Source organism: Aotus nancymaae, unplaced genomic scaffold (assembly GCF_030222135.1).
Source record: "Aotus nancymaae isolate 86718 unplaced genomic scaffold, 86718_ANA_hifiasm-v0.15.2.pri h1tg000012l, whole genome shotgun sequence".
NCBI classification, from domain to species: Eukaryota; Metazoa; Chordata; class Mammalia; order Primates; family Aotidae; genus Aotus; species Aotus nancymaae.
The window spans coordinates 30,458,717-30,471,405 of NW_026988423.1; the positions used below are offsets into that span (position 1 = coordinate 30,458,717).

The 12,689-nt window shown below is 38.4% G+C and overlaps 1 protein-coding gene across 3 annotated transcripts in view; it reads right to left on the bottom strand.

The window, feature by feature from the left end:
* Window positions 1-12,689, bottom strand: part of CDON (cell adhesion associated, oncogene regulated) — a 102,676-nt gene that overhangs the window by 66,355 nt on the left and 23,632 nt on the right. The window contains exon 2 of one of the 3 annotated variants that reach the window (XM_064375554.1): window positions 4,473-4,601. The exons of the other annotated variants lie outside the window; for them this stretch is intronic. The gene's annotated coding sequence lies outside the window, so the exon portion shown is untranslated. The remainder of the gene's footprint in view (window positions 1-4,472; window positions 4,602-12,689) is intronic. 3 annotated transcript variants of the gene reach the window in all.

A 12,689-nucleotide genomic window follows, 5' to 3' on the forward strand; every position in this document is an offset into this window, starting at 1 on the left:
ACTATGCTAGACTAGGCTACTATATCTGCAAATCCTGCCCCATGTTCCTGCTTAGCCAGAGCTAGACACTGGACCTATGACTACCGAATACAAAAAAATCTAATGACAGTGCTACATTAATGACATTTATAAACGAGATTTTTACATGCATTTTCATTTATGCAAAGATAATACTAACCATTAATAAAATTAGGTAGTAATACAAAGGAAGGCACTTTAAGTATAGTTTGTAATATATCAAATAGTATCCCCCAGAATCTGCTCACTTTCTCTATGCCAAGTACTCCAAAATCTAAAAGGTCCAAACTCAAGTTTCTCTAGCTCATGGGTATCAGGTTATGAACCTGCTTTTCCAGTTTTTTCTTGCTGATCTCTTTTAAAAAGTGGGAGAGGGCCTACTGGCACCATTCATCAGCAGAAGAGTCCAGCTGTGTGAAAACTTTTTTGGTTTATTTGAATTCTCACTTGGTTCAAGGGTAAGAACTGACACACCACTGGAAAGCAGTCAAGGCAAAGTAAACATTCAAATAACTTGTTAACAGGGGACATTTTCCTGAGAGGACAAGGACAAAAAGGATTGTTTCTTCCTTTTGCCAAATCTTCCAACTATTTATTTATTAAAAAGCGGTGAAACAAATTTCAGAGTCAACTTTAACCCTAGTGCATGACCTACTGAGTTACTTTATAGCTGTCCTTGAAAGTTTCACAGTTCATTACGGCTACCTAAATATTATCACACAGGAATCTTCTTTATTAAGTCTATCTTTCTGTTGTGTTACTCTTTAAATGCTCTCAGTTGATTTTGGAAGTTGGAAAGAACCTATGGCCATAAAAGGCATTTAAATACGTGTTGGCTTGGATTATATTTATTCAAGGCAAGCCTGCTCCATTTCTTAAAGAACTGTGATAGTGACAACAAGGAGTTGGATTCTGCTGTTTTATGGAGTCGGGTAGCTTGACATTACAGTCAACAGCCAGCGACAGCACCCCAGGCCCAACCTCACAAATAAACATTACTGACTACACAAAGGTTAGATATGTATATATCACAGTATACCCATTAGCACTATTGGAAAATCTTTCAATGCTACGTCATTTTCAAAAGTACTATCTTTATCAAGAAATAAATCCTTAATATGTGTTATGACTATTAAGTTATTAGAAAACCAAATATATACGTAATTTATTTATATGTGTGTGCATATATACATGCAAGTGTGTGTGCGTGTGTATGTGTTTGTGTATTTAAGTTCCCCTACGTTGCTCTGGCAAATAAACGCAATTTTGTTTGACAAAGTTTACCATAACTAAACAAGGTTTCTGTCATCTTATTCACAAGTCAGTGGCCTTAACGTGTATGTCATTTTTCTCATCTATAGAAATTGACCTCGGCAAGGGAGACAATGACCCTAATTTCCTCTACATAGTTATTATTCCATCCTCCTTACCTTTTCTTTCAATCTGAAAATAATGACCAGCAGAGAAAAAAATCCATGATAAGAACAACCGTCCCACTCTATACGCACCACACATAATATGGGCTTTTTACCAACATTCAAATCTCCTCATGTAAAAATTAAAAAGATAATTGGGATTTAAAACATCAGAGAGAATAGAGTTCTGATTGAAATCACACTGCCTTTTTTTTTTTACTTCAACATTTCTTTCCTTTTGAATTTTTTTAAAGCACTCCAATGTTGTCAAAATAATGCCTGGTGATATTTTAAACAAAATATTCAAGTTTTCTTTGCATATTTTATATGTCGGTTTTAGAAGTAAAGAATTGCTAAGTTTCTACAAATACTCAGCCAAAGAAAAAACAAACTTACACATTCAATATAATAACACATCAATATTTTGATATGCTTCTTTCTCATCTTTTTCATATATGTGGTATGCCGTTTTTACATAATTGTGATCATACACGTTACAGCTTTAAATGCTTTATTATTTAATGATCATTAATCCTTATTAAAATTCGTGGGTTTTTTTTTTTTTTTCTGAGCTGGAATCTTGCTTTGTTGCCCAGGCTGGAGTACAGTGGCGTGATCTCGGCTCACTGCAGCCTCAGCCTCCCAGGTTCAAGCAACTCTCTGCCTCAGCCTCCCAAGTAGCTGGGATTACAGGTGCACGCCACCACACCAGGTAAATTTTTATATTTTTAGTAGAGATGGGGTTTCACCATGTTGGCCAGGCTGGTCTCAAACTCCTGGCCTCAAGTGATTGACCCGCCTTAGCGGGTCACCGAAGTGAGTGTGTGTGTGTGTGTGTGTGTGTGTGTGTGTGTGTGTGTGTGTGTGTATTTAAGGATTACAGGCATGAGCCACCTCCTCCGGCCCTTATTAAAATTCTTCATAAACAAGACTCTTAACAGCTGCAGTCACTCTATTGCATGGATGTCCTGTATTTTAGTCTACTTAACCATTCTCTTTTGGATGGTTAGGCTACATTTTTATATGTGTGTATATATGTATTTTGTTGCTATTCTAGATAGCTATGAATATTTTGTCCATAAATCTTAAACCACTCTTCTAATTATGCCCTTAGGACATTTTTAGGAGTAGAATCACTGGATCAGGGAGTACAAACATTTTCAAGACTCTTAAGTCATACTGTCAAGTTGTGTTCCAAAGAGAGGGCCCCAGTAGCCAACCCTGTCCCTCACAACCAAAATCAGCACATGAAGGTAACTCCCCATCACCGGCATATGGTTTAGATCCTCACACTGTGGTAAGCAAAGTATGGCTATAAATCATGACTGAGTAATTAACTAAAATACTTGCTAAGGCATAAAGCAACTTTCACTCTTGAATCTATTAGGGATTTTTTTAAAAACAATATTCTAAAGTTACATAAAAGTAACTGGAAAAAGAATGAAAGGCATGGATATTGCAGGCCATATTTATCAAACTTGTCAATCCGAGAACTTCCAATGGCAACAAAATCTCTGCTTTTTACCCACAATCTATTATATAGAATAAAGAATTACTGTTGTTACACTGTGTGGTTTTAACTCATTACACATATTTCTCAAAATAAATTTGTATCCAAAAACTCCTGAAACTTTAGGAGAATATTTGCTGAGAGTCAAAACAGTAAATTGCCCTTCATTTCAAAACCATGTTCTCCCTTTCCTACTGCTTTTCTTGTCCATGTAAAATATATATACCTCTATTTCACTAATGTACTAGAGGTAATAAAATAAGTGAAGGGGTTAGACTTTGAATTTGATTCCTTATGTGAAAAACAGAAGTGTTAGGCTCATCGAACCCAGTGGTCTCAGTGGAATTAACATGACCACAAGAAAGTTCTTCCATCTCCTTCATATCTTCACATAAAGCTAGTGGCCAACATAATTCCATTCTTCTCACTGACATTCCAAGTGGCTGATTTGTCTGAGAAGATGCTTAGTGGTTGCTTTGCTCTCAGGAAAGCACCTGGTAGTAGCCTTTCCAGAAAAAGATTGTAGAACATGCACACACACAAACACACAAAAAGCAGCTAAGAGTAGTAAAACCATTAAACCACCTACAAATCAGAACAATTTGCTCCTCAATGCTATAAAAACCCTTGGAGGCTCCCCAGTCTCGTATGGCACGAGAACTGCTCCCAAAGTCCAAACGCCACTAAACAACAGCTGGTGTTTCCTAAATTATAGGGCTTTCTTTAAGCCTCTCTCCCACATCCACATAGAAGGTAATCTCTCATGTAAGCTGTACTTTATATGCCTTTCCAAGCTTAGAGCATTTCTGTGGGCAGAGGGAAGCTAAATGTATACCTCATCTTAGAATAAGAAAGGAAATACTTTCCTAACGTTTACTTAACTTATTGTTCAGGTTGTGAACTTATTGCTTTTATAACCCCTTTTCAACATGCTGCCAGAATAATCCTTTGGGAAAAGTCTTTCCTGAATTTCTAGATTTGATTACTTTGTTTTTGAAGCAACGCCTTTGCTTTCATAAGGACGATTAAGGCTGTCTTTCTGAATCATTCCTCTCCCCAACCTCCTATCTCAAACTTTCTTGCAGTTTTCTTTCATGCTTAGGAAATAACTGATTAATCTGTGAACAAAAACTTGGCTTTGAGATCAGTATAGTTCTTCAAAACAGAAAATTATTTAAGTTAGATTCCCTTTTTAAAAAGGAATATTATTCTGTATGAAACGTGGTAATTTCCTTTTTTAAAACAATGATTGATCCCTATTTTCAATTTATTTCAAAATATGCTATTGATCAACTAAGAAAAAATTATTTTCAGAACAACAAAGAAAAACTAAAAATATCTAAACTAAACATGTCTACTTTAAAATTCTTGATTTTTAAAAATGGGTGCGGTGGCACGCGCCTGTAATCCCACTTTGGCAAGCTGAGGGGGCGGATCACAAAGTCGAGATCAAGACCATCTTGGCCAACATGGTGAAACCCTGTCTCTACTAAAAATACAAAAAATTAGCTGGGTGTGGTGGTACACACCTGTAGTCCCAGCTATTCTGGAGGTTGAGGCAAGAGGATTGCTTGAATCCGGGAGGCAGAGGTTGCAGTGCGCTGAGATCATGCCTATCTGAGATTGCACTCCAGCCTAGTGACAGAGTGAGACTCTGTCTGAAAAAAAAAAAAAAAATTCTTGATTAAATACTACCAAGATTAATGCAGTGCAATTTTAATTACAGAAGTCAAAGACAGTATACACTTTTTTTTAAACCATTGGACTATCTTGACCTTAACCACAGGCAACTTTAAATCTCCTGTCAGGGCCGGGAGTGGTGGCTCATGCCTGTAATCTCAGCACTTTGGGAGGCTGAGGTGGGCGGATCACCTGAGGTGGAGAATTCGAGACCAGCCTGACCAACATGGAGAAACCCTGTCTCTACTAAAAATACAAAATTAGCTGGGCATGGTGGGACATGCCAGTAATCCCAGCTACTCGGGAGGCTAAGGCAGGAGAATCGCTTGAACCCGGGAAGCAGAGGTTGCAGTGAGCTGAGATCGTGCCACTGCACTCCAGCCTGGGTGACAGAGAGAAACTCTGTCTCAAAAATAGTAATAATAATTTAATTAAATTAAATTAAAAAATAGATCTCCTGTCAGTTTTCTTCATTCTGAATATCAATTTAACTAAGAAGCTAACTTCTCAAAGAACTCTACTTTTTAAAGTAAGTATTCATTCAATCAATCCATTTAATACAAAGAACATCTACTCTGGGGTACAAAGATGAGGAAGGCATAATATTTCCTGAACTTAAGGAAATTGCTCAACTGAGAAAGAAGGGCACGAACATAATTATCCCCAGAATAAAGAAAAAAGTCTTAAGTGCAATAAGAGAGTAAAAAGTATTGAAAGAGTTCAAAGCAGAGGAATTCATCTTTTATTCAGTAAATACTTGGTGCATGCTTACTATATATCAGGCACTGAGCTACCCTGGGAACTCAACCATGAATAAAAGAGACATAGCGTCTGCCTGCATGAGGCTTACAAGGTGAGGAAAAGTGACAAGTAAGGAAACCATTAAAGTACAGACTCATCTAATATAGGAATGGCTCAGATAGCAACTTTTTGTTACAATGACTCTTAGAAAATTATTCCACCTTTTTTAAAAAAGCATCATTTTATTCAGTATCACAACTTTTTCAATCAAAAACTAAAGAAAAACACTAAAAAGTGATACTCTGATATTATAGCTTCAGGCAAAGCTGCACACCCAATTTCTATGATGCCACAGTTTTCAGACTTTACATCACATCATATAGAAAAAATTGAATTGCATGCTGTTTGGATGACCCCAAACATTGTGCTTTGTGTTCAGACGCCAACTGAGGGGGAGGACAGTGAGCATTCTACTAATCTTCTGTGAGATTCTACTAATTAGTGAGATTCTACTAATCTTCTCTCTGAAGTGTGTGTGCACCATTTCCGTGAGTTGTGAAACACTCTTGTGTTGGGCTTTTGTTTTGCCATAAGGTGATTTTGGGTGTTTTTTTTAAAATGCAGTTTGAATGCAAAGTAACTACGAGCCTTAAGAAGACTTCCAGTGTCCAAAAATCCATTTCCTGACTCTACACCACCCTTGAAGGAATTCCTCACCATTCCTCTTTAGACTTCTCTACCTCCTTTGACAAGCATAATAAACTCAGTGATTTTATTTAAGAACAAACTGGATTTATTTAAAGTACCTTTTACCATCTCTACAATGTGCTTTCACTGCTCCATTGATATATTTTTCTATCTGTGAAAACTGGCTATCTTGGATTGGGACAGAACATATCATGAATTTTTCCATGAAAAGCAATGGACATGCTTTTCACCAAAAGGCAGAATTTTTAGGAAATAAAGGTTTTCAGAGATTAAAGCAGTTATGTGAGAAAGGAACAGGTAAGCAAGAGTGTAAAGCAAATACAGGTGCTCCAGGAAAAAGAGAAAGCTCACTTAACCTAGATTTGAACTTGGAGAGGTGAAGACTTCTCAGAGGAAACAATAACTAGGTGAAATGAGATGGATACGTTTGGGGGATGGAGTAGAGGAAGGGAGGAAGAGAAGGAAGGAAAGTATTCCAAGCAGAAGGAACAGTGTGTTTGCTGAATCACAGTAAGGAGGTCTGGGCTAGAGAATACAGTAAGAGAAGGATAAGACACAGTGAGGGGAAAGCTACTTAGGTGAGCAGAAACAAGAGTGCAAAGAACAATATAAATATAAATCACGCGAAGGTGTTTGGCTTTTAATCTGAGAGGAGGGTGTTAAAGCCTTTTAAGCAGGCAAGGACATGATCAGACCCGTGCCTTTGAAAAATTACTGACACTGCAATGTGGAAAATGGCTAACGATAAGAGAAGTTAGAAAGCTATTGTGAAAGATGGGGGGGACTTGTACCAGAGAAATATCACAGGATACATTTGAAAGGTTTTTAAAACAATTTTAAGACATGATCATATTTAAAAGATGTAAGAGGCCAGGAGCAGTGGCATACACCAGTAATCCCAGCACTTTGGGAGGCAAAGGTTGACGGATCGCTTGAGCACAGGAATTCCAAGACCAGCCTGGGCAACATTGGGAGAGCCCATCTCTATCAAAAATACAAAAATTATCCAGGTGTGGTGGTGCGCACCTGTAGTCCCAGCTACTCGGGAGGATGAGGTGGGAGGATTGCTTGAGCCCAGGAGGTTGAGGCTGCAGTGAGTTATGATTGCACCACTGTACTCCAGCCTGGGTGACAGAATGAGGTCCTGTGATCAACAGGACTTGGATAATGAATGAGTTGGACTGGAAAAGAATAGACCATTAGGACCTAGGACATCTTTGGAATCCATTCATCTATCCATTTCTCTGTTTCCCCACTGAAGGAATCAAGGCTGCTATCCAGACTTCTGACTTAGACAAGTGACTGAGTGGATGATGTGCATTTACTGAGACAGGAAATGTGTAAGGAGCAGCAGGGACTTCTGCAGTCTGCTGCTGCTGTTTAAGGTGGCGGAGAGAATGGAGAGCATCTGAAGGTGCGGAGATAATGAGATGAGCTGGATGTAAGTGGGGTTCTAACAAAGGTTGGGCAGGCAAGCAGAAAGTCTGAAGCTCTTAAGAGAGATTTGGGTCGCAGATGACGCTATGCGGGGGCAACAGCAGACACATAGAACTATGGCTCAGGCTGAATCCCACAACTACCACGCTTGAAGGGGTAGAACTCCTCATTCAAAATAAACCACACTATTGATACTACTAATGAAAAATTTTAAAAACAAAAAAGGAAAAGACAGAAATAATATTCCAGGGATGGAATCAAACACTCAGACTTTTCTAAAATGGAGTTTCTTAATGTGATTATATTTCACATTTCATATTGTTGTACCTTTCCAAGGTACTACAGTGTAGGGTGATCAGACACATTCCTTAACCGTTGACTCCTTCATGCTTACTAAAGGCTTTGATTAGGGACAGACTTCATGCTGTCCACAGGGGGTCTCCAAAATGAGAGTAACAGCTGGCATACATCTTCTGTGATTCTACGGGAGGAAAGGAGAGGCAAAGTGCTACGCTAAGTCTAGGTGCAACAAACATACTATCTAACAGTATGCTGCTCTCTGGGGCTTATGGGGGTTCTTTTATTAGAAACTGGAGAATTTCTTAAAGCAGTCATGTGCAATTAACAACGATGTCTCTTCTGACGTGCCACATCGCTCCCAGTCCATACCAGGAACATATAGATTTTATCAAAGTAAAGCTGCAGCATCTCAGACACCTAGGTCCACTGTCAATCACTGGGAGTGCTCTCTTCCTGCCAGGATGAAGCCCCCTGGGTTTGAAATGCAGCTTTCCATAGTAGTCACTTTATAAGCACTTATTAATGATCATGCAATCATTCAGATCGACTTAGAAAAAGAAAAGGTCACACCTACAGACTTCACAACCCTTCCCCCACTTCTCTCAAGTCTCAATCGAGTCAGCCAAGCATACAAACGATCCTGCTGCCTGCAAAAGCATTTCCTTTCACTGTGGACTGCCAAAAGTAGAGGAAGAAAATGGAAGTGACTTGGAGTTATGGCACCAAAAAAGGCCAAATGAGCAAAGAAATAATCAACTCCACATGAGCCACTTCAGCTCCAACACAATGAAAAGGGCCCAGGACGAACCCCAGGAAAGGTCACCAAGATCAAGGGTCATATGCAGAAAAAGGCCACAGTGAGGGGCTGCCAGCTGCAATAGGAATCAATGTGGTCCTAATTACACACCGAAGGAGAGGGGGCAAGAGCTCAGTTAGGTTCTATTCACAATATTTGTGTGTTTAAAAAAAAAAAAAAAAAAAAAAGTCAAGTGTTCCTGTTCCACTCTCTTTCTAAGAGACTATTTCTTCCTGCCCCTAGAGCACAGGAAGCCAAGAATTGTGAAGATAGTTCTGGCATCCACAGTGAGCTGTGCAGGAGCATTATAAATGTTTAAAAGCATAGTTGCATACAAATGGTGAAATTCTAAAAAGCAGTGCAAGAGAGATTATTAAAAAGACAAAATACAGAAAATTTCAAGGGGATTATTTTGCAAGTCCCATGGAGTCAACACTTGCCACAAATCCAACACTTGGTAGATTTTCAAGTTTGTCACTGGAATTGGCTTCATGGGAAAAAATAACAGTTATGGTAACCACAAAACAAATGCTAAAAGCACCATTTTAAAGTTTGCTAAGAACTAGCTGTTGCAAAGATGCAGACAGACATTTGCCTAACCTCAATGGAGAATGAGGAGGAGGAATATGGAAACATTTGAAAAGCAGCTCCATATAAGTGTTAGGTAATATAATTAATATAGTTGTTAATATGTCCAGCGCTTTGCTTAGACCTTACTGACTTATGCACTGGACTAAACTAAGCACAAGAGTTTCCCTGGCAGTTACAAAACACTGTCAAGGGGTTTGGCTTAGATTCCATTTTCATAACACAAAAAAAATCCTCAAGGAGAAACTCATTTCCATGAAGTATATTATTCTAATACACACAGTCAAGCATTGAAAAGGCAGATAAGAAAAAAACAGAAATCTTGGAAAAGGATCTTTGCTGCCAATAAACTTGAATCAATGATGGTTGAACACCTGGTCTCTGCCACAGTGACTTTTACATTATCTTACTGTCGAGTTATGAGTTTCCTCGAGACCTAAAACATACTAATACTAGTTTCCAAGTACCTTATTCTATCTTTAAACTTGGCTATATTAAATAATGGAAGAAATCTATATTTCTTGTAAGTCCCTGCTTTGTTCAAACTGGTAACGGGAATTAGGTCAGACAGAGCTTCATCAAAGCTGTATCCTACCATGGAAGAGAGGCTGTGCACTGATAAAGGGGTTCTTCAAGCACATTCATAAGCTGACATACGAGTCAATCACAGGTTACTATGTAGTTAGTACGTAATTGGTGCCAATTGACTGACAAGTCTAAAATTAAGTAAAAATACACATTGGCCTATACCAGGAAAACTTGCACCCTAGAAAACTTTAAATCAGTGCCAGGCAGTTAAAACCAAAGTAATAATCAGGATACAATGCCCTGATGAACTAGAAAATAGAAAAACAGATGAATTAGGATCACAATATCTTTGTAAACATAACACAACACAGCATGAAGTTATAGTCCAATTGGAAAAGCCCAAGAAGTGGCCTTTGGCATCAGGTCCAGCCTGACTATCAAAAATAAAGCAAAGTTTGCTGGAACAACTCTGCTAGGCCACACATGCATGAAGCAGCAGCAGCTAGACTGTAACATAACACTGGGCAACAGCAACCAGGATGGTCAAAGAAATAATTCACAGACACTGATACAGAAAAGGTACATACACACACATATAAATATACAGATGTATACATACTACTAAAAAACACAGCCGCAGACAGACCCAACCTGGAACACGGATAAACTAATTTCAATGATGCTTCTCTGTGCAAAATATAGTCCCTTATTATTTTCACTGTAAATGTATAAAGCAGGCATGAATATCATTCTCATTATGATTACATCTGATTTTTAAACACACACAGTCTTAACTCTAACATTATGACCCAATTTATTCATTAATGACTACTTCCAAAAAAACAGGAACATCAAATACTTTCTTTAGTGTACTACATACAACCAATAAAGGTAATTCCAAAAGAACTCCAAGTTTCTTGGCACAATAACAGCAACATGAGATTAAATATGCAGTTTCCCAAGGTAAATGACTTCTTTAAAGAAACAATTCTCATGTATAAGTTTTGGCATACTTCTTAAAGCTTTTGCATTATACTATACTCATATTTCACAGTTACACAATAATAGATCTTATGTTTGTAGAATACACTTTACCTGCATATACCCTTGTAGGGCCTCACTCTTCTTTGAAGGACTTGTCATCACTAACTTCTGTGCACAACATGAAGGTTTCTTTCGTTTTTAGTGAGTTTTCTTAAAACTTACAACTTTATTGTTTTTTTTGTTTTTGTTTTTGAGACAAGGTCCCACTCCACCGCCCAGACTGGAGTGCAGTGGTGCGATCATGGCTCACTGCAACCTCTACCTCCTGGGCTTCCTCTCACCTGAACCTCCCAAGTGCCTGGGATCACAGACACAAGTTACCATGCCTAGCTAATTCTTTTACTTTTTGTAGAGACAGAGTCTCACTATGTTGCCCAGGATGGTCTTAAACTCCTGGCCTCAACTGATCCAGCTGCCTCAGCCTTCCAAAGTGCTGGGATTACAGGCATGTGAGCCACTGTGCTCAGCCTACAACTTTATCATTTATATAACTAATTTGGGTCCACAGATTAAAAGAATGCTGAGGAATGGATCCTTACATTAATTTTCTAAAATCTCTTCATTCAACCCATTTTCTTTCTTTCCTTTTTTTTTTTTTTTTTGGAAGAAGGGGTCTCGCTCTGTTGCCTAGGCTGGAATGAAGTGGCAAATCATGGCTCACTGCAGCCCTGACCTCCCTGGGGCTCATGGGATCCTCCCACCTCAGCCTCCTGAGTAGCTGGGACCACAGGCGTACACCACCACGCTTGACTAATTTTTGTATTTTTAGTAGAGATGGGATTTCACCATGTTGGCCATGCTAGTCTTAAACTCCTCTTCTCAAGGGATCTGCCTCCCTCGGCCTCCAAAGTGCTAGGATTACAGGGCGTAAGCCAATGCACCCAGCCCATTCAACCCATTTTCTAAGGATAGATTATGAGTGGGGTTGGAATTTACAACCTAAAAGTACAAAGAGTAGTTTTTCATTCATTTATACAGCAAAAATATATTGAGTACCTATATTCAAGGTAGTTAGGGGGAAAATATGGGTGGGGGGATAAAGTAGAATAAAATAACAGAGACCTTGATCTCGTTTCTTAAAACACTCACTCTCTGACATCTTTAACTCTTGTATAGCAATTCATAAGCAACTGAATTTAAAACTTTTTGGTATAAAAAGGTTTCAAAACATGACAGGATCCCTAATTTTTTAAAACAATATATTTAAAACAAAATTATTAGTTGGTGGTCTAAATGGATTTATATCCCTTTCCTAGAGAATGTTAGTCAGGCAGAACACTTACTTAGTGTGTCTTAGGTTCTGTCTGCAAAAGGAAAAAAAACTCCACCATTTTTTTCCAGCTTTAGAATTATATGACAAATATTTACAACTGCTGTGTGTAAATGAAAAAACACACAAACACTTAAAAGTTTATCTTACACTATAGCTTTGCCTCATGGCAGGCTCCAAAAATGACTGCACTAAGAGGAAAGGGGGAAAAAACAGCAGAGATATCCAAAAATCAACAAAAACTTCAGCTCTAAACATTTAAAGTTCATCACTTCAGTCTGCAAGCAAAAAAGGTTGTTTATGTTCACTGAAAAAAAAAAGCAAAAAGCGAAGCTGAAAAGAAAAACAACAGTAGGAGATGTGAAATTCAGTTTCATTCTAAGAACGTGGAGAGGTAGGCCTTTCACTTTATATTCAGGTAAATCATTTGGAGAAATTTCCCTAGCAAACTTTCTTGCTTTGTGAACATCACAGCCACCATCAAACAGTGAGGTATTCACAGAACTCTAGAAAGACCGTCAGAAACATGTATACAGTAGAAGAGATAGATCTTCTCATGAAGACTCAATATTTATCTTAAAAAAAAAAAAATTTCAGGCCGGGTGCAGTGGCTTACACCTGTAATCCCAGCACTTTGGGAGGCTGAGGCAGGAA